The following is a 23,784-nucleotide window of genomic DNA, read 5'->3' as shown; positions in this document are numbered from 1 at the left end:
ACTTTACTTAATTTAAAGTTGACCATTTTTAAAATTATTATTAAAATAATAATTTTACTTCGAGTCCACTCTTTATTATTATTTAAATAGTTATTAATATGGTGATAGGATTTGTCTATAAGTTTTTAATTAATATAAGCCTTAGATGATTTAAATATAGTCTAGATAAAGCCTCTAACTGCTTGACAACTGATGAAAACAGGCCAGGCTTATTACTTTAGTGTTCGTGACAAGCTAAGTCACTTTGAGTTAGTGTGCGTGCATTGCTTAAAATAAGGACTTACTGACAACCTCAATTTTTTGCACATCAAGTATCATACTCGTACCTACTATATAGTCCGAACACCTACTTTAAATTGTCTTAAAACCAAATAAATCATCTAAAACTACACAAAGATTATAAATATATTAACAAAACTATTGAATAACTAAACCTATTCAAAATTACCTATCAAAAAGAATTTAAGTAACTAAAATCTAAAGCAGAAATTTTAAAGATAGTGTACCTTGGTCCAAGAAAACTTGGCACATAATAGATCAATTTTCTTTATCACCGTTCCCGAGATTGTCGGTAAGTGCAGAGTAATTTTAAAGTTCATACTCTCTAGGTGTTCAAATAGAGGAAATAAATAAGGCGCTTACGTCGGTAAGCCATATTAGTCGACCCCAATTAGTGCTGGAGTGATAAATTACATATATACTTTGTTTTGAGGGTCAGCGAATCGATTCTGCATTAGCGACCGCTGGCCAACCATAAAGCTTTAGGGGTTCTAATCTTCTGTGATTGAAATATGAATTATGAGTAGTACTATACAAGAGGCCCATTCGGGTTCGCTTACGTTAACTTTTAAATTTTAAAATAGTTACTAATAGTGATGATTAAAAAAAAATTTGATGAAATTCAGGGTGAATTTTTACAATGTGCGCGCACACCGTCGCGCAATTTCGAAACCCTGACTTTAGCTGGTCAACTAGACCATATTCATATTCATATTCATTCATTCATATTCATATTCATTTATTTGCTATTAAATAGGGTGGTACAAATTTGGTCTTACAATAGCTTAAATTATCTCCTATTTAGCCATTACCAATAGCATGCAAACTTGGTCTTGGGCAAAAATTTTATTACAATATAAATTAATTTATTTTATATAACACAAAATTATAATTTTATACAATACAAAAAAAAAATATTAAAGTCAAGATAAGAATAATCCACTTACAATGCAATGTCAAAATCCTTTACTCTTTGTGGTCAAAAAACTCTTCTATTGAATAAAATGTGTTTTGAAGAAGCCAACTGTGTAAGGATACTTTAAATCTTGAAAAATATAACAACTTAAATGAATCAGGGATCTTATTGAAAATTTTCATGCCCATCCAGAAGCAATTTTTCTGAAATAAAGTGCTATGTGGAACGACTCTAGTCACTAACCTATCAGCTTTCCTAAGTATTCTAGTACTGTGGGTCATATGCATTTGCTGCAAGTATAGCACACCATTTGTATCATACTTCAGCTACCAAGCATTTTGTAACTCATATGTCTACTGACCCAGAACCAATAAACGAGAGTGAAATAAATTTCAATATGTAATTTCAATTTATATACAAGTTACAAAAAAAAAATTCTCTCTAATTGTACAAAAATAATTTAAATTTTACTAAATTATCCACTATAATAATATTTTTATTGGTTTTATTTAATACCTTATTTATTACAATATTGTTTTTTCTATAAACGTAATATAGCACGAGGTATATTTTTTTAAGGATTTTGGTTTTATTACGCCAAAGAAAAATATCTTCATGCGGTTTACATAAGGACAAATACATTTTTTTTATTTTGGTATCGTTTTGGGATCACTTGATAGTAGGTTGGTGGTACTGATTACACCATAAATCATCGTTTCGGGATATATTAAATAGAGTATTATTAATGTTAGTATTCGAAAGAAAGAAAGAATGAAAATATATTTATTTGGTTCAAAAACATATTTACACACATAAACTTAGAACCAAAATTTTTGTTGTGAAATTAGCCATAACGCTGGTATTCTGTAGACGCCTATGGATTGGTTGCTACGCAAGTGAACATAATAAATCAAATCTTAAAAATAAAAATTAAATTATGAACGAAATTAAAATTGTGAACAAAAATTTGTTGAGAAACAATACTCATAATTTTAAAATACAATTAATTATTACGCATTGTCCTAACAATATCGAACCGCTAACGAATCTTCAAAAGCCCCAATTCTGAGCGACACCACGATTAATCTCGTCATCATGAAATATAAGATGATTAATAGCATTTTAAATGCACTATCTACAACGTTTTTGAAAACCAAATTGCCTTTGCAAAATACTTACAGCCTTTCTTTGTGTCACTATAATTACCTGACCTTCAAAAAACGGTCTCTTTTTTCCTTAATAGACAAAATTTCTGAAACATCTTTTATTAGTAACTGTACTTGTGGAAAGTAAGTATCCCTTGGTAAAGATAATGAGATATATATAAATAAGATTTCTTTTAATGAATATAATAATATCATAATATTGACACACTTTTTACACAAATTATCTTGCCCCAAGTTAAGCATATATAGCCTGTGTTATGGGTTACAAGACAATGATATATTTAATACAATATACTTACTTAAACATACATAAATTCATATAAACATACATAAATAGATAAACATCCATGACTTGGAAACAAACATACATATTCATTATATAAATGCTTGCACCTACCAGGATTCGAACCCGGGACCTCTAGCTCAGTAGGTAGGATCGCTAACCACTCGGCTATACAGGTCGTCAATATAAAATACTTATAACTAATTTTAGTTACCAATAAATAAATTGTGAATTATTCATAGCGTTAGGAAAGTGTGAGCAGAAAATAAATCTAAAGGTTGTACACACAAAGCGTGTGAGAGCCTGATAGCGACTCATCTAAAGCTGGTGGAGAGAAGAAAATTAGCATTTTAATAAATGCACACCCTACGAAACAAGCCGTCCATAAGTTTGGATGGATCTTTATAAACAAATTCAAACAGATTACTCGTGGATGTTGGGTTCGAATAACTTTAACGTTAGTTCGCGTATATGTGATTCTTTAGTCTTTTATTAAACATCATGTATTAATATTTTTTAAGATTTCGGACTCCGTACCCGAAAGGTAACCAACCAACCTTGATTTTATCTTAATCTTAGATTAAGAATTGGTGTCCGCTGCGCTCCAACTACATACCGCACTACTTAAGAACAATAGCTTTTTTATTACGGCAACTATTAGATGCTTACGTACGTGGCATCTTGACACAACATTTTTTTTTTAAATTTTGTAACGTAGGTTCGCTTCGTGTTATTTTGCATTAAAATTAATAAAATACAAAATACTTACTGATGTAATGAGATCCCAGCGTGTTTCTTATTTCTTGTAGTAGTATTATTTTTACAAAGTTTTACTTTGCACCCCGGCATTTTAGTTTCAATTATATAATTTCATATATTGTTGTTACTTATTTAGCAATTTTATAATATATAGATTAAAGCAACAAGTCTTGTTAGTAATTATATTCTGTTATAAATATATCTGTGGCGAAAGAGAAAGAAGCTAAGCAATTCAAATTAAAGAGCATAGAGTGACAATGAAAATGTTAAAGTTAATAAAACGTAATTATATACGTCCTAACAATAAACATGGACACAAGCATTAAGCAAGTGGATTGCGGTCATCGTAATCTTGGATAAGGGATGCTGCATAAATCAGCGCGGGTGACGTAGCTCCGGGCCTTTACTTTATCTACTGTATGGGTGACGTTAGAACATCCATGATATAGCATCCCTAGATATGCAACCGCTGTTTTTAGTCTTAATTAAATCTTTGCTTTGATTTTCCCCTTTTTTACTGTACTGATTGTAATTGTGAATTTAAATTTGATTTTTTCAAAGTCAAAGTTTTTATTTGCATAATTGCATTGATGTTACATAAATATTATAAAGTACATGTTTGCCACATTTATGACCTTGCATAAAAACCAGGTGGTAATGATTTACAATAGTAAAATAAAAGATGAAACGGGATTTTGACTGTATGAATAGACTCGGACGTTACTCGTATAGCTTAAACAATTTATTCGAGCGCACTCGGAGGAGGGAATCCGAACCATATGCTATGATGCGGTCCTATTCATACCAGTTAACTTGGATTAGTTTGTAATAACGGAATCAAATTTAAAAAAAAAAATAACCTTGCAAGGTAGCTTTATTTTATAAAAAGTAAGCGTCTGTAATTGCGGGTCTTGTTTTGTCTTCTGCTTTCTACCGTTAAACTTTATTCGTTACAACTTATATACCTCGCAGCAACGTTACCTGGACACTGAACTTGGATGTATGTTAGAAGACGTGTACAATGTTAGAAGTGTGTAGTATCTCGGTAAAAAGATTTCACGCATAGCAACTAACTAAACATTGTAAGGGTATAATTAAATAATCTATTGCGTAGTGTGCGATGTTTAGAACCCGGTCGCACTGCATTGTGCCCATCATCTTTTTACTGTTTCACTAGAAAGCCGAAGTATTTCTATGTGAATTATATACTAGCCAGAACGAACATTACATAAACAGTTACTTCTATTTACATTTATTAAGCTCGGTACTGATTATATGGTGCTTTAATGATCTTTCCATCTATGAAACCTGCGAATTTAACAACAAATGCTAAATTTAAAGCTGTATTTTCTTTAAATACATTACAAATGCATTAAATGTTTTATTTTTAATTAGTGTGTGTGAATTGATGCATATCACTGTACTAAATAACTAGTCTTTAACTTTACACTATTTTATATGATTTGCTTTTTTCAACTACGTTTTAATATTATGTTGTATCACTTCGCATAGCTTTTATTTCAAATAGACAATAATGATTTAATTGCAATGAGTTTCTTGTCAGTTCTTCTCATTAAAGCACCTACATGAATAAATAAACTTTACGTTTGAGTAAACTCCACAATAGAATAAAATGTGGAATTAAAGTATACCTATTAATCACACGAATTCTAACAAGTTAAAAGTAACAAATCCAAAATGGATACCAGATCCAACTCTATCAAAAATCATACTATCATAAAATCATCTAAATTTATCTTGTGTAAGTAAGTCTATTCCAGTAGCTGTATATCCGTGTATCCGATAATTGCTTCCCTCCCCGCGCCTCGTGCAGTAACCTCTGACTCGTCCTGAAACTTGCAGCCGATCACAATAATTTATTAGCGCGCACTATTTACCGCACACTCTACTGATGATACTACGGCCAATGCTGTTTCTTTTCTATTGTTCTATACTCTATATTAGATTTATTAAGTTAATACATAAATAGGTCTTATTACATTTCAGATACTTTATCGCGGTTTTCTTTACCGTGTGTTTACATTCAGTTCCACCACTCACATTGTTGTCTACTATCGGCGTTGACAGACATCGATATAATTACACCACCACGCGTTTTATCTCAGATATTATATACGTCTAGACTCCAGATAAAATGTCTTGCTGTTAAACAACCGATAAAAACAGGCCAGGAATATTAGTTTAGTGTGCGTGAGAAGCACTCGTGATTTGTATGATGCTTTGTTTTAGTGTGCGTGAATTGCACAAAATAGAGGGTAGATCTAAATTCTATTTTTGTTGAAGTTTTCAAAGCTGTTATAGTCTAACTAGACGTATAAATAATCTAAGCGTTATATATAAATAGATGATATATGATATAAATATTTAATTTATAAATTTATTTAACTGAAAAAATCATCTAAATTATAAATTTATAAGCATCTGAGCTGCTTTTAAGCTACAGATAAAATAAGGTCAGATTTAATAGCCAAAGAATATATAACCTTTATTTGTATCGCCAAAAGAATATTCACAACAGCAAATGCTTTGAAAAAAATTGTTACTCTAAAAAATTTATTATTATAAATATAATAATAATACTTCGATTTTTATTCATCAAGACACCACGGCACGTAAAGAGCCTAAGAGAATTAAATATTATACCAATAAAGACGCTGATAATAGTATCCCTCGCATCCGGTACTGCCGATAATTCCTTTCACTTCTCAATAAATATTGCGTCGACTTTTTGAAGTTAAGGCGACGTGACATATTTCATATTAACGGGAGACAAGACAGGAACAACATGCCCCTTCAAGCGTCCTGAAGCAATAAAGGGAATCCCTGTAACGTGCTACGCATCTTCCGTAGTCCCTTCTTAAGTTCTTATAAATATCAATTTAGACGCTTTATGTACCGTGGCTATTTTAGGGTCAAAATAATAACTCAGTCAAATAAATGTATAAAAAAATATGTGTAGTTATGTACGCGCGCAATAAGTTATTCTTCTTTGGCGTAATAAAAGAAAAATCCTTAAAAAAAATATTCGTCGTACTATTTTACGTTTACAGAAAAAACAATGTTGTATTAAATACAAACAATGAAAATATTATTATACTGCATAGGTAATTTAGTTAAATAACGAGTAAGTAATTAAATATCATGAAATATTTTTTTTATTTTAAAACTTGAATGAATTGAAATTTATTTAGTTTTCATCCATTGGTTTTGGTTTTGTAGACATAAGAGTTATAAGAAGCTTGTTAGCTGAAGTATGGTACAAATGGTCTAGTTGACCAGCTAACGTCGGGGTGTCGAATAAGCGTGACGGTGTGCGCGCGTATCGTAAAAATTCACTCTGATATTTTTTCCCTAACGCACTAAAAGAAGTATAACGTGAAAATATCAATGACTGACTTTGTAAGACTATTAATCACTCTTTGTCAATGTAACTAAATCAAAAGATTGAAACTATTTATCTTATTTCTCAGTATTAATTATGCTTTAGCTCCATAATAATTTCTTATGATATGGCCGCTTAGCTTGTGGGGTATTATTTCAATAACTATTAACAAACTAATCTATAACTGACAAACGAAAATTTTTTTAGGGACGCGGATAGTACGTATAATTTATTTATAATTTTTAAGACACACACAAGGCATAGGTACTTTAAATTTTATTGTATATTTAGGCATTTACATTTACTTTCTTACTGAAAATATTAAAAAGAAAGTAATTGTCAGGTGACAATATTCAATATAGAACCATTATAGAAGTTTTAATACATACTCTGATCGAAAATTTTCGATCAAGGATAATCGAATCAAGTACATATCCTCCTGGTGACTAATATTGTTATTAAAACGCTTCGTAAGTACTATCAACTCATTATAATATGAAATAATGGCTGACTTCTATAATATCATTACTAAGGCTTCCTGATGTTATTAGAAAGGAATGCATTCTAGCATTAAGTGGACATACGTCTTTCATTGATTTAGGAAACACTAAAAGAATCACATTATTAAAGTTTTCCGTTTATTTGTGAAAACATTCGTTAATTGAGTCCAAAACATTTACCATTATAATTTAAGGTATGCTCAAACACTTAAATCACGATGCATAAAGCACTTTAGCGCACTTTCGAAAATACAACAAAAATCTGTAAAGAATTTAGAACAATTGCGCAACGCGAAACCGAGCTGACATTAGCATTCATTAAATACCGTTGCCGGCTCTAAATTTAGAGTCAACAGACAAAAATAGAGCGATATATTAAAAGGATTTACGGTACAAATATATGTAAAGTTTGCTAGATATATTATATTTAGGGTTGGAGAGATGGGAGGGTATACGTGAAAACATTCTGGAACGTGCCAGGGCATAATGCTTCTCGAAGGGCGCTGAGGATGCTAAGCTTCCGTAATTCGTCTTTCAGGAATCCCTAATTTGAAATGTGGATAAGTGCGAAATAGCGTGAGCTAAATTAAACTGGAGCAAGAATTTGGTATAATGATTGCAGAACTTAAGATTAATTTATTGAATGATGTTATTTGGTATATTCATTATAGTGGTTTATCCATTATATCTTTACTCAACGGGTTGAAAATTCGATCTCCGGAAGGGACATTGAACTTTTTTCCGCTTCTTTATGTTTGTAATGTTACTGAAGAATATTTTGGTTAGTCTAAGAGTTTTATTACTTAATTAATCTTGTTGCTTGTGTTATATTCCTAGAACAGTACTCAAAGCTAAAAGAAGAAAAATCACCAAAATTAAAGTGTTAGGTTTAAAAGTTAAAGTTAAATTATTTAAAATATGTGATGAGTTAAGTAATTTTATTATGCTGTGTACAGCATGAAATAACAGTTAGTTATAGTGACATTCATACCAGTAATAAGTGTTACAGGTAGCATTTGTTTATAACTGATTGTAATTATTATAATTAACGTTAAACATTGTCAATGCTAAGAGAAATATCATATATCTTTAAACGAGCAATTCTTGTTATATATATATATATATTCTGAATCTCGGCAACGGCTCCAACGATTTTCATAAAATGTAGTATACAGGGGACTTAGGGGACGAGAATCTAGCTAGGTTTCAATTTAGAAAAATGTAGTTTTATCCTTGTTTTAATGAGAAACAGCTACAATAACATTAGATTACAAAGGTAAATTTCGCCACTATATACAAGACTATAATATCAGATCATTGGGTGATCCGGAGAGCAGAAAACCCCGGTTCAAATCCAGATGTCCTGTCAGTTTTTTTTGTTCAAGTTTTGTACATTCTTAAAAATCCGAGGAAGGCTCGGTCGTCCGGATATTTATCCGTAAACAACGAGACGTCTATTGAAATTATAGATTATGCACAAGAATTTATGTTTATGTTAAAAATGCTGGTAGTCTGAATTTCAAATTAAGTACTGCACCACTTTTTATTCATGTACTTACGTCTTATTTTAATGTAATAACTGAACTATAAGGTAATTTTTATAAACACCATAATAATATGACTTTAAAATTAGCATACATATAATAACAAGTTTATCAATTCTAATTAGTCTTGTCATTTCTATTTTAATTCTAAAAATTATTCAAGTACGTACCTAACAAAATTGCAAAGCATTTTTGTAAATTATTATTGTTATATTAACAACTAGCCATATTTTTTAAATAACAAAGATCTCTATGTAAAACGGACAAGTGCGCGAATTCATCATGAACCTATAAAACAAGCACAAAAACATTTTAAACTGTAAGTTTTTCTCCATTAATGCCCCACGTTCATGGAGTTAAAATTTTCGCTCGAAAGTTGTTTGGAGATTAGCAACAAAGCGGTAGCGATATCTTAAATGTGGATCTGTTGTAAACAAATTCGCGAGCGCGCTCACGCCGATTTATGAGTTTATTTATCATTAACAAATTATTATTAAAGTGCTCGGGATTCAGGATTTTTGTTACAATTTCAGCTTTACTTTACCTTCTTTGTTGGAGTTTTATGTGGTCCATTGTACGTACAGGTATTTACGATGTTACTATTACGTTTGTCTTCTTGAGCGTCAATATTATGTGTTATAATTTTATTTAGTATTTATTGTATGATATTTATGATTTTGTATTGTATTTATCATAATTATGTATTATTTTTCCAATGATTATTAAAAATCTTTATTTTTGTTGTACTTTCTAAGCAAAAAATGTGTTCGTAAGCCCCCCACAAGATGGACCGACGATCTGGTCGAGATCGCTGCATTACGTACGTACGATCGTCGTGGAAATCTTTGGGAGTGCTTTTGACCAGTAGTGGACGTCTTCCAGCTGATGATGATGATGATGATGAAACACAAAATGAGCAAGGTTGACTTGATGCTAAGTAATAAGCATTATTACTGTCTCTCTCTGTCTGTCAGATGATTTAATTTGATAAGTGGTCCGCCCCATACATTTAATGATTAATAACGAGCTGTCGATCAATTTTTACTTTAATTTCGATGATTTTGTAGAGAATTTCGTAAATTTGTAATGAATATTGTAATACTTAAATTACTTTAAACCCTTCCTGAGAACCTTCCACTATTATAATCTCCAACCCAATACCTCGTTTCGAATGATTAACGCCCAGAGGCAGCTTCTAAAGTTACAAATACTTAGTACTGCTAAATAATGATATACATTTCACGTATCTTTAAAATTAATATTGTATAGGTATCACAATCATTATGAATTAATAACATTTTCCATAAATTGGACAAAATAAACTAAAGTGATGCTTTTTAATATAATCAAACCTACTTCCGCCGAGTGGCCACCATGGTGCAATGTAACAAAATATCTATTTATAACTTTCTTCTTCCAACTTCTTTTTATAACTTCTTTATATGGGAGTGTTCTGAAAAGCTGTTTGACCTCATTCCTGTCGCCGAATTGGACCTTCAGTCGATATGGTACAAATAAGGCTATCATCCTCACCATCTTGATGTATGGTAATCCCCAATAGGGTGGTTTCAAGGAATTTTCTTCCCCGTGCAACCGAACAGACGAAACGACATGGTTACCTACAAAAAAAAACACTCTAAAAAGCCAATCTTCTGGTATTGCAAGAGAATGTGGGTGGCGGTGATCACCTTACACTTGGAGACTCGTACACTCATTTGTCCTCCTCTTCTATGAAAAAAAAATAGGTGAAAAGGGCCATCCATGGCAAAAGACCATCGGCTCCAGAAATTTTGAATAAAACTTATTTGTCGGATATTAACATGTAACTGACCTCGCTTCAATTAAAACAAGCGTAAACATTGTTAAAATATCCAGATTGTTGTACTTCTTAAATTAATTATATATGAAGAAGCACCGGAAACCTGCCCAGGTGTATCTAAAATTCAATTAAATTTTTACTGAAGATTATCACGAAGATATAAACCATGCGACTAAAAGACGTAATTACGTATCTCTTGTTCATGTTATTTGTAGAATATTTTGATTTTATATGAGTAATAAAAATTATCATAAACATTTGTTTTCACGATTCCCTACCCAAAGGTATAATACCCAATTACTTACAACCTACTCGTTGGTTATTACCTTCCCTATTAGACTCAGATCATATAGTCACTATTAACAGCAGGTTATGACTATCATAAGTGAAACACATTGGTTGTATGATAAAATATTTTTTTTACCGGTTTCTGTTTACGACTACATGACAGAAGTGCACAATTCAACCTAAAGGGTTACATAGCCGAATTTGAAGTCTCACTCATTCAATACAAACTAAATAAAAATCACTTTCACATTCTAAATGAACTACCTTGGTATTACCATCACAACATCTCTAATTTACTATCCTGGTTTCTGTGTTACAAGCACTTTGCTTAATTCAGAGCCAATATTCATTACCAATGTTTTTAAATATTCACAATTTATATTAATTGTATCTTGTTAACTTTAATTAATTTTTATGTATCTTAATTCTGATAATCTTAATATATATCTTTCTTTTGTGTGTCTGTTGTAACTGAACTCCTCCTAAACGGCTGGACCGATTTTGATGATTTTTTTGTGTGTTCCAGTGAATTTGAGATTGGTTTAGATTTACAATTCCGTCTATATAATATAATTCTCCTGCTCATGAGTATGTTAGTGAACTCCTCGTAACGGCTGGACCGATTTTTCAAATTTAAGACGTGTGTACATAACAACGTCTGTCGGGTCCACTAGTTTATTATATAAATAAAACTACAACCAAAGCTGCCTACATCACAAAAATAAGGTTTCAAAATAAGCTTGAAATCTTACTAGAGATAAGAATTTTGGAATTGACATAGACGTGTAGATAGCAATCGCAATAGCAACAGTTGGCAATCGCAACACGTAATTGCTGAGTAACGGAATGACTCGTAAATGAAAAATAAACAGGAGAGCTTTATGCGTGTCGCAACGCAAACGTCACATATTATCACTGTTTACTTTACACCGTTGTTTCCTCCAATTTACTGCTTAAACATTCGTGCTTGCCTAATCTTGTAGCTAATTAACATTATTAAGTGCTTAATTTTTTTAATTGCGTCATATGTTTTCGTATTTCAGATTTTAATGGTATTATTTTAAATAGATTAGTTGTATTTCGATTTGGTGTATCGGCATATAAAAATTGTTATTAATTTTTTGGTGTGTTTTGAATTACACTTTATTAAAATGATTAGGAGAGTATATACGTATTAGGTTTTGCTTAGTATTTGGAATTAGTTACCAAACCTTTTGATAAAAGATATATATATATATATATAAACCAAAAAATATACATATATATATAAATAAATATATGTATATTTTTTGGTTTCACATTAATGAATTCAATATCATATAAATATTATGTTTAATTGGTTAAACTATTCAATATTTGAAAAATGAATTTATATTTTTTTTTATATTTATTGAATTAAACACCGTGCTTTTCTTTTAAAGTTAAAAACTGAATCAATTTATAAATTGAGTAATTATAAATTATAACTATAGTTTCAGGAACCCAACAATCAAACTTTGAGTTGATTTATCCATCATCTTTAAAAAACATCGTTACCAAATTTCGAAACGAAAAATACATTTTATAACATCCTTGTAAAATAAAAAAGCAAATTTCTTATACGACGAACATAAAAATAGTCTAAACAAAATATCAATAAGCAATCCGCTGAAATGTAATATTATTATAAGCAAACCCAAAACAAATTACCATAGAAAAGAGATTTAAAAAGTTTTCCTACTCTCATAGCCATTATAAGTTTCGCCGGAGAACGAAGCGTTTTTCCTACACACGTCGACATCGCGCAGTTTTTTTCTCCTGCGCAGTTTCTAAGTGCTATAAATCTTTCAAGTAAATAATTGAAACGATATTTTATGCCAAAACATTCTGCGGGTGGGGGGCCAAACCACCTGACGCCCTCTTTCCTAACTTGTACCACTTTCTCACTTTAATTTGGTTACGTAATGTATTTTCAATTACATTCAAACTGGCACAGTGATTTGTGGTCCAAATAAAGATTGGAGTCTCATTAATTCATTGCTTATTTAAAAACAAACTTTTTTATTTGATAATTGCAAGATAATGTCTTTAGAAAACTTCAATTTAAATAATAATTTCATTAATTATAGCGGGTTCGATATGAGGTGATGCTGCAAACCTTATCAACCACGGTTAGTACCTTCTTAATCCTACTGATAGACGCGTTAGTGATTCAAAAACTTAGAAGGAACCACCTGGTTCCTTTAACTGAGAAACTTCTTAAAAAAAATCATTGAAGTATTTAAGATGTAAATTAAAAGTTATATAGAAATATTTACGTACAAATCTATTTAAAATTTCAAAATATGGTTATAAAAAATTTACAGAATATTTTGTTTATTATAATAAATGCTTGTTTAACATCGAATGATGTTTTTTTTATTGAATAGGAGGACAAACGAGCGTACGGGTCACCTGGTGTTAAGTGATCACCGCCACCCACAATCTCTTACAACACCAGAGGAATTTAAGGGAGGTAGGTGTACGCGTTTTTTTTTAAGGTACCCATGTCGTATCGTCCCGGAAACACCGCACAAGGAAGCTGTTTCATAACTGTTATGAATATTTCTATAAAAAAGTCCCGCCTGACATTAGAAACAAAAACTACAATAAGCAGTTAAAACAAAAAATTTAAATTTAAATAATGAAAAACAACGATTACTCTCGAAATAAAATACATAGGCTTTACGATAAAATTATAGTAAATGTGAATTCACATCAGATAAAATATCTTGAAGGCTTTGCATTATCTGTGTCATAAATAATCGCTTAATTTTAACAGCGTGCGAGAGATTTATCATTTTATCTCAGTTTTTTCCTTCTCCCCACTTTTTATACAAGTCGAATCACACTTTAAAAGCCATTTATATCTCGATAATGTTTTTACAATTTGATAAAGGCGGCTTAAGCAGCTTTCCTCTATTTCTTATATTATCTATTTTTATTTTGTTCCTTATGTTATGTTGATGGTCAACGAATGGGCATAGGACTCACTTGTAAGTAGGTGATCATGCAATACTTATTTACAGAGAAACTAGCTTCGATCGAGCGACTAGTATACTTTAGTTATTTCCATAGTATTATGTCCTATGGTATATTGCTATGGGGCAACGCTGCCGATATTAATACAATATTTGTGCTGCAGAAGAGGACTATTCGCTATTTATAACCTATTATATATATATATATATAACCTATTATATTTATAACCTAGGTCCTTTAGAATCATTGAGAGCAAAATTCAAAGAAATTAACATCTTGACTGTTGCTTCTCAATATCTTCTTGATAATGTAATGTATGTTCATAGGCACATAAGTGAATTTGCCAGAAACTGTCATAACCATAATGTTAACACCAGGAACAGACAAAAACTTATGATGCCTACTACTCGGCTAAGTCGAGTTAGTAAGTCTTTTGTGGGGCGATGTATATGCTTTAACAACAAGATCCCAGAAAATGTTCAAAACAAAAGTATAACGTTCTTCAAAAGAATTGTTAAAAAACGTTTGTGTGGTAAAGGTTACTATAACATAAATGACTTTCTTAATGTTACCACAGATTGGGAATGGAGTGACCGCCCTCAGGCTATTAAATAATAATTTTAATTGTACAATATTACTTTGTAAATATATTTATTCGATGAAAAAAAAAAGGCCGCTGAGTTTGTTGCGCCCATTCTTCTCAGGTCTGAGGCATTCATTTTGGAATGGGTGGTAGTTTTTTGACTTTCAATAAGTGATGTCACATCCTATTTTGAATAAAAATATTTGAATTTGAATTTGATCAAATAAGAACTAGATTAAAATTAACAGTTGAAAAACGGCAAGAGAACAATGACGACTATTAAACGCATAGAGTATAATAATGTACATTATTTTTATATTCAAAATACTAAGCATCGCTAACGGTTTACCACCTATCAAATCGGTTACATTAAAATTTGCTACTTTTTCTATCTTGCTGTAAGTATCTCTTCTTCTCTTTCGCCCACTTTGTTTGCCTAAACACTTGTATATTGTAAGTCTATGATTAAACGTGTGTTACTATTTGTGTTAAATATGGCCAAACTAACGGACGCTAGAGCTTATAGTTTGGTCAAAATAATTATTCTAGGGCTCCAAAATGTCCAATTTTGATTTTCGGAAAATATGTTTTTGTAATTTATTGCAGTTAAGAAATTCTCGTAATCTTCATTAGAAATTTAATGACGCGTGTTCCTTCAGAATGTCTCATTGTCTTCGCGCTGCTTTTTATGATAAATTTGTTAAATGATTAAATATTACGTTAAGATATAATTTACCTTAGTATTAATTGTATTGATAACAGTTTCAAGTGTAATTATGTATGTTATTGAGTAATATTAGTTGGTATTACTAACTAAATATGCATTTATTAAAAAAACTTTTTTTCAACTAGAGACTTAGAAAGATTATTATGAAGCCAAATTTCCAGATCATACTACTTCTCTTCAAATATCTCATTTTCTTCTTATTATTAGAACCTCTTATTTCTGAACTCTTTTTAATAAGTACCATCGATTAAATTGATTCATGACCCACGTTGCTGATGATTCTTTTAAAATAATAAAAAAAGTAAGGTTTATATTTGCATGAAAAAGATTGTATGACAAATAGTGGGCTGTCAGTGTCTAATAAAATGATAAAAGTTGCCTAAATAGGAAATATTGTATGTTCAAGCGAATTTCGATCTACTTGTTTATTATTCCTGCGGGAAAATGACATTAAGGTGGGTCACGATTATATATATTATTATAAAAATTCCATCCACATTCTCGAACAAAAATTGTGCTATCAAACTCAGTTTCCACAGGTTACAAAAACATTATCAAAACCATAATATGTAGGCATATTTATTATGAAGTTCTTATATTATCTCTTACTTTACTCCATTATATTATAGTAACATTATGATTTAACAAAATATTTTACTGTAAATAAATTATGATCAAAACTTTAAAAAACATATATCATATTTAAACCCTTAATTTACCATTTCACTTGAACCGATACGTGACTAATGAAGCGAATTTTTCGCTTTGTCCAAATCGTTTTGTTGTCCCTAAGTTTTGAATAGAAGCGACTCCATTCTTTGTGTCCTACATAAGTGCATTTTAGTCCTCTCGCTGTAATATGTCATACGTGTAATGAATAAGGGCGATTTGTTTTCGATCTGTCCAAATTTATGGATGATATCGTACCTTTTTACAAGCATTTTTCTCCTCATTCCGGCATTGTGATCGTCTTTTTCTGCCCCTTTATCCAAACTCGAAGTTTTTATCGTCCTCAACACTGACACTTTACGAGTTATTAATTGGTTGTCACAAGTTTATTTATTTCTCTATTTTGACACTGGAGCGTTTTTCGTTGTTATGGGGCATGGATTGAAAATCTATCATATTCAGGTTGTCGTAAATTTGCTGTGATGTAGTGCTATACATGGTAATAACTTAGCCAGGGTGTCGGCTAGTGTTGTGGGTTGTGACGCCTCTGAATAATGACATTCAATATTAAAATGGCCGACGCAAACTTTTTTCACTCAATTAGACTTGGTATATGAACAAATATAAATTATGCATCAGGCAAAGGGGCGTAATTCTTATTTATTGCAGATATTTGCGTATATATTTATTATTTTATTTTAAATTAATGTCTGCTAATGTGCAATAAATGAGGCGTTATAAGTTTTTGAAAAGTTATGTTATGTCAGCCACTCACTATAATAGCGATTTTTTCCAACTTTATTTCAGTTTAAATATTGAGTTATATAATAAAGTTTTAGACATTACAAATTTGCCCATACGATAGCATTAACACTCTTTTATTCTTCAAGTGGAATTGTGCAGATGGAAGCCGTAGCTGAGAAAAAAAATGCGATCATTTTTTTACCAAGGTTTCTCACCTGCCTCACTTTTGTTGGCCTGTTCTCATTTTCAAACACCCATTCACAAGATTGCTGTTTAGTTTTGGGTTCAAAACAATAAAACCACGTTTCGTCTCCTGTGACAATTTCATGAACAGCATTAGAATGTCCGTGATCGTGCTTCATAAGCATCTGTGAGCACCATTCCACGCGAGTCCGCTTCTGCTCCGCTGTCAGTTTATGAGGGATCGTTACAAAAATTTTCAATTCTTCGTGTAAAATTTTCCGAATTTTGGCTCATATCAATCCCCAATAGTTCTCGAATTGTCTCATAGGTACGCGGGTTTTCTTTAATTAGCCGCTTAACAGGAGCCACATTATTTTCACGAAATTCGTCATATAAAGAAACCCGACCTCTCTCTAATTCAGTAAACTATCGCCTCACGGTGCTCAAGCATGGTGCTTCTCTCCCAAAAGCATTTTGAAGACGAGTGACACAGTCTTGCGGAGAGAGAGAACATTTAAAATCATAAAAATCATCGCTCTAAAATCTTTTCGACTTAATTCCATTTTCGTTGCGTACGTAGAACTTGATGTGTGATAAAAAACAATTGACAAATGATTTCCCACCAGTTGTTTTTTTTTATTACTAAGAAGGTTGCAACTTTTCAAAAAATATAACATTCGAAATTCAAATAGTTCCGATTAGCTAGGAGTGCAAAACTTTTAGTGTGCCCCATGTATAACTGTTGCCGGCCGTTAAGATGGACGCCCTTTTTGATACCTGCAAAAAAGGGCGTATGAGGGTAAGATAGGTAAGAGTGTAAGGTATGTCGTAACAACTTAGGACAACGCGCAAAGAAATCCATTCCATAGTTTGTTTGTACTTGAAAGATGTTTCTTAAAACAGTTATGGAGTTGCTGGCTATAAGAAGAATTGAATTCTTGAAATGAAACATGAATTAAATCATTCAATAAGTAAGTCTCTCAAAGACAAGAACACTACGATACATGCAGTACAAGATTTTTGCAACAGAAACTTGTGAACCAACTCTTCAAAACAGATCAACAATCTAAAACATTATAATCCCGAACATTAAATTGCTTTAAAATATCCTAAGCAAGGTTCAGTTACGTAACATATATTTATAATGCATGTAGGATCTGTATGCTATTTCCTCGTCTTATGTAGTTTCTTTTTACCGCCATAAAGCATTGTTGGCTGCTTTATTCCTTGATTTATAAGAGACGTTCGAGAGACAAATAGCCGGATTGTGTTCCAAATTTTTAAGGCCACATTTTCGGTTCGCTCAGCCTCACACCCCAGAACTGATACATACTTAAATATACTTTACTGACTTTCTTTTAAGTTATGTGCACATATAAATAAAATCGATGAGTCTGTTGGTCGTCGATAGATAATATAATGCTTAAGATCTTTTCATTGTTTGAAACCCTAATCATTTTGTAGTTGTAAACCAGTTATAACACTCTCGGTAAAGTATATAAACAGTTTGTTATTTTTTTTTAAAGTGATAACCCGTGAGGGTTATACTTTCTTGGATAAAATAAATTTGAAAGCAAAATTTATGAACGATGCAGAACTCGAACCCGCCACCTCTCGCATTCCGTTAGAGCGCTCTTTCACTGAGTCAACTCTCAGGTTTTGGCTTCATTGAGTTGAACTGACACACAAGATTTATTAACGCTACACTGGAACGGTTATCTCAGTGGAAAGAGTGCTCGAATGGAACGCGAGAGGTCACGGGTTCGAGTCCCGCATCATTCATAAATTTTGTTTTCAAATTTAATTTATTTAAGTATAGAAGTACTAATAGCTCCATCATTGACAAGTTAATGCAAGTAACAAGTGTTGATAGCGCATTACGGACCTCCTCTTATCGTATAGTAACTTTCGGTTCACTTAGTACTTTTATTAATATTTTAAGGCTATTTTTTTCTTTATATATTAGTAACGCTATATCACAGAAGACTGTAATAAAACTAATAAAAATAAAGACGTGTGGCACTCGGGGACTGCCGCGGTGAAGCTATTGCATAGCATTTTTTATCAACTTATGCAATTAATTAAAAAAAAAGCAAACGGGAACTGAGTAAAATTTAACTTGCAAGATTTGATTACAGACAGACAACGGGACAGGTGAAACTAAATAAAAGTGCTTGTAAAATAATAAAAATTAAAAAAACGTGATAAAAAAAATAAAGAAATTAAAATAAAATCAAGATGTACCCCAGGCTCTAACCTGGGGTACATCTTGATTTTTCTTGCTTCTGCACAACGAGCATATGTGATAACCGCTGTTCCACGGCAACTGTAAAAAGCGTGCCGAAATATCTATATACATGTAGTAAGTAAGTGTTAGATTATTTTCGTTACGGAATTTCTGGATTCGGTCCCCACGCTCAAGGCCCGCGATAGAAGCTATGCAATAGCTTAAAAAAATTAAGGACAGTTTGTAGCTTCTTCTTCTGCTTCTTCGATTGCTGTAAGTTTGTATTGCTTTGTCCCTGAATATTTTGTTGTTTGCTGAGATTAATTTCTACTTGGTAGATATACAAAATACTACAAAGCTGTGGAATGAACTTCCTTGCGGTGTTTCCGGGACGATACGATATGGGTACCTTCAAAACATGCGCCTTCTTTAAAGGCCGGCAACGCTTCTGTGATTCCTCTGGTGTTGCAAGAGAATGTGGGCGTACGCTCGTTTGTCCTCCTTTTCCATAAAAAAATACATATTGTATCTATACAAATAAAAATCAAGGCAAAGTGAACCTTTCTACTGACTACAAAAAATCCCGGCGTTGTAATCAAAACCAAGATACTGATCTAGCCTTCACAACTAATGCATTAAGGTTAAAAGAGGTCGACGATAAGGCGCGCTCGCCCAGATAGCCCAGAGCCTGATAGCAACACAAATTGAATTCATGATTGAGTTTACTATACTTTATATGTGAATAAAAATGCCTTGAATTACGTAAGAGAGAGAAATGTTAAGATTTATTGGTATAAAATGGATGAGTGTATAAATATTACCCAGTGTGAGGCTTCTTTGCACAGGATGCCGGCTAGGTTATGGATACTACAACGGCTCCTATTTCTTCCGTGAAGCAGTAATGTGTAATCATTACTGTGTTTCGGTCTGAAGGCCGCCGTAGCTAGTGAAATAACTGAGCAATGGGACTTGACAACTTATGTCTCAAGGTGAAGAGCGCAATAGTATTGCCACTCAGAATTTATGGGTATTTCAATAATCCTGAGCGGCACGGCATTGAAATGGGTAATGCCAATTACCATCAGCTGAAAATCCTGCTCGTCTCGTCCCGTCAATATCATAAAAAAAACTTATTACTCTTTATGCAGCTAATAAGGAAGGCATTGTTGGACTATATAAATCTAAGCGCACATTCCACTTACAGTATGTAGATGTCAATATGCATGAAAATCGCCCACTTCAACATTATAACCCCTCGCTAAACTTCTTGCTGGCTTCTAGTCCTCCGACGTGGCTGCGAAAAGCTATATAGTAACAAAAACAGGATTTCGGAATGTTTGCCATTCCGAAATCCTGACACCACCAGAGCTTCCCGGAACTTATGAGTGAAAAAGATCTTATACATGGCATGAATGGGTTAACACAAGTTGAAGAACTCGAGAAAGAATGTCAAAACTGTGACGGTTGAGACTCCTTAGTCTTAAAGACAGGCGTGATTTAAATTTGTTTTTATGAGATAAAGTGACAAGATGGTCTAGACGTTCATCTGATGGTAAATGTAACGCTATGCCCTCTATAATGTAGTGCCACTTAGAATTTTTCTAAAAAGCATAAATTTTGAGTCACAAAATGTTTAGTCTGAATGGCCTTGTAATTTTAATACCTACGGCACTCTTCAATAATGAGCGAACAATGCTGCTTGACAATACAAATAGGCACTGTTGTAGTACCCCTAGGGAGCATCATTTGCAAAGAAGCCTCCCACTTATGCGAATGGATGTAGTATTTTTAAATTTTGATGTAATCCTGCTGACTCTTAGTCAGTCTTATTAAAACTAAGTTGTAAAATCGCATCTATTACTGAAGATTACCGACTATATTTATCTGAATTATCAGGTGAATTATTTTCAATAAGAGCTATTTGTCTCGCCTCCTACTACAGAATACTAGAATCACATCACAAGTTTAGGGCTATAAATTTATTCCTGGTATTATCTGGTAAGTAAAATTCGTGTTGAGATTATTATGCTTTCTAATTAAAATATTTTTTTCCAGAAATGCCTCATGCCTAAGAACTTAACATGATTTTTGCCAAATTATATCGCACTTAATTTTTTTCACGATAGAGATTGCGAGCCATCACGCATCACGTGCGGTGCCCCCATACTAAAATATATATGCCTTCACGGCGTAGGTCATGATTCTGTTGCAACAAATGTAGGTGCTATATTGTAACTCTAAACTTGTTTTTCCCTTTACTTTGGAAAAATAACGATTTGCCAAAGACAATATTCTAAATCGTCATTCAAAAACACTTGACTTGAAAGTAGATTGTTCTTCAAGAAATAGTTATTTCCAATCGCTTTACATTACCAGAGTTCGGCAAACTATCTATAGCCAATTGAAATCCGGCACTAAACTAATAACGGAATAGCGACTCAATTTTTACCCCATAAACGCTCCCCACGAATCGCGATACCGTATGGAAATTCGCCCGTCGGCAATATTCGGCAATATTCGGGCGGACGTGAGACTGGCGCTAAATTGCCTATTTATTCTTAACTTCATATATTACTTTACGCGTGTTGTCTGCGCAAAGCAATATTTATTGTTTGACCGTTATTGCATCCAATGACGTATTGGTTGAACGGTTAGGTTAAGGATGGTATAGGCGTGAGACGTGGCTCCTGCAGTTTCTCGGCTTATTAAATTTCTGGTTTTGTATACATAGATACGCGGATACTTACAACCATCAGAGCAATTTGTCAGAGAAGTTAATTTGCCACGACATTATGAAGACATGACTGTTTTAGGTATATAATTATGCACAAGGACTTCTTATCCACACACTCAATGTTATGCGGTTCACCGTAAAGATTAACCCTCTTATTCATAATAGTCTGCTAACTTAAAGCATTGCTAATTCTCACTCTGTCTTCTTCTATTGACCTAAGCCAGAATGAGAAAAAAACACTCCTTAGCGGCTGTTTTAAGTTAGCGGACCATTATGAATAAGGGGGTAAAAATATAATTTGAATAGTTTGAAGTGACGCGAAGAAGTACACAATCGAATAGAAAGAGAATAGATTAGAACATGAGGTGAAATTAAGAACGATCGGCGTCGGCCCTTGGCCTAATATTTTATATCAAGTAATATATTAAAAGATAACACAATAAATTATGTATTACATGAGAAGATAGTTTAATTCTACAACGATCCCACGTGTGTGGGGCAGTGTGCAGTTCTATTGTGTAAACAATAAATTATTTTATACAGTCATTAAAAGAATTAATTGTAGATTCGTCGCAGCATAATTTGCAGCTTTACAAATTGCTGAATAAGTGATTGGGTGGATTTTATCAATCAAAGGTATTTTGAAGAAATATACTAAAAAAAAAACAAAAAAAATATATTAGTAATTAAAAACATAATAATGTCATATCTCACATCACGTAAGGCATGTCATCAATTTATAAATAGTAATTAACGAAAAACTTTATATAATCTGTCGAACTTATGATTTAATAAAAAATGAAAAGGAACTTTTTTAAAAACTAAAAGTTATTTATAAAAATAACTACATACAGTGTACAGGCTCTTTTTCCGTATCGGTCTGCAGGGCGCCGTAGCTAGTGAAATTATTGGGCAATGGAGACTTAACATCATATCTCAAGGTGACGAGCGCAATTGTAGTGCTGCTTATAATTTTTGGGTTTTTCAAGAATTCTGAGCGGCACTACATTCTAATGGCCATATCAATTACCATCAGCTGAACGTCCTGCTTGTCTCGTCCCTTATTGTCATAAGAAAGAACTTGTAAATAGTCAAAAAATGTTTAATGAAAAAAAGTTCGCAAAAGCGTCATAAAGTAAATTAATTCAGTAATTAAAAGTACGTTAGGACTTAGGAGTGGAACTATAGGGTGGCAAAGACTCGTGATATGCAAGGGACCGCACGCCAAACTTCTTCATCCTCAATATACTATTTAATAATACAATAACCCCTTGCCATTAAGACAGTTTTTACAAAATTTAATGTCTTGAATGTTATCTCAGGCAATTCTGTTATGGTCGTGGGGAGCTTATTATAGAATCTAACAGAATTACCTTACTAGTTGTTGAAGTTAAAATGACTTATTTGCCTTACTAGTTCTAAAACTGGGTGTGGCAATTTTATGTTTATGTCTAGTGTTAAAGTGTACTACTACGAGTGGGAGGCTCCTATTTCTACAATGAAGCAGTAATGTGTAAATATTACTGTGTTTCAGTCTGAAGGGCGCCGTAGCTAGTGAAATTACTGGGGAAATGAGACTTAACATCTTAGTCTCAAGGTATCGAGCGCAATTGTAGTGCCGCTGAGAATTTTTGGGTTTTTCAAAAATCCTGAACGGCACTGCATTTTTATGGGCATATCGTATAAATTACCACCAGCTAAATATCCTGCTCGTCTCATCCCTTATTAAAATTTAAATTTAAAAAAAAGTTATGCAGTTCACACTTTTTAACATAATTATTTATACATTTTTCCTAGAATACATTGTATTTTGATAGATATATTCTGATGGCCCTGTTAGTATATTTATTTCTTGAAACAGATTTTGTACTGAGTCTCGAGTTTCAAGACAGTATATAGCGCGAACAGCATTTTTTTGTACAATGAAGATCATTACCGCCCGCCATACCCCAGAGCTTAC

This window comes from Leptidea sinapis, chromosome 11, assembly GCF_905404315.1.
Source record: "Leptidea sinapis chromosome 11, ilLepSina1.1, whole genome shotgun sequence".
Taxonomy (NCBI): Eukaryota; Metazoa; Arthropoda; class Insecta; order Lepidoptera; family Pieridae; genus Leptidea; species Leptidea sinapis.
This window is presented reverse-complemented; position numbering follows the sequence as displayed.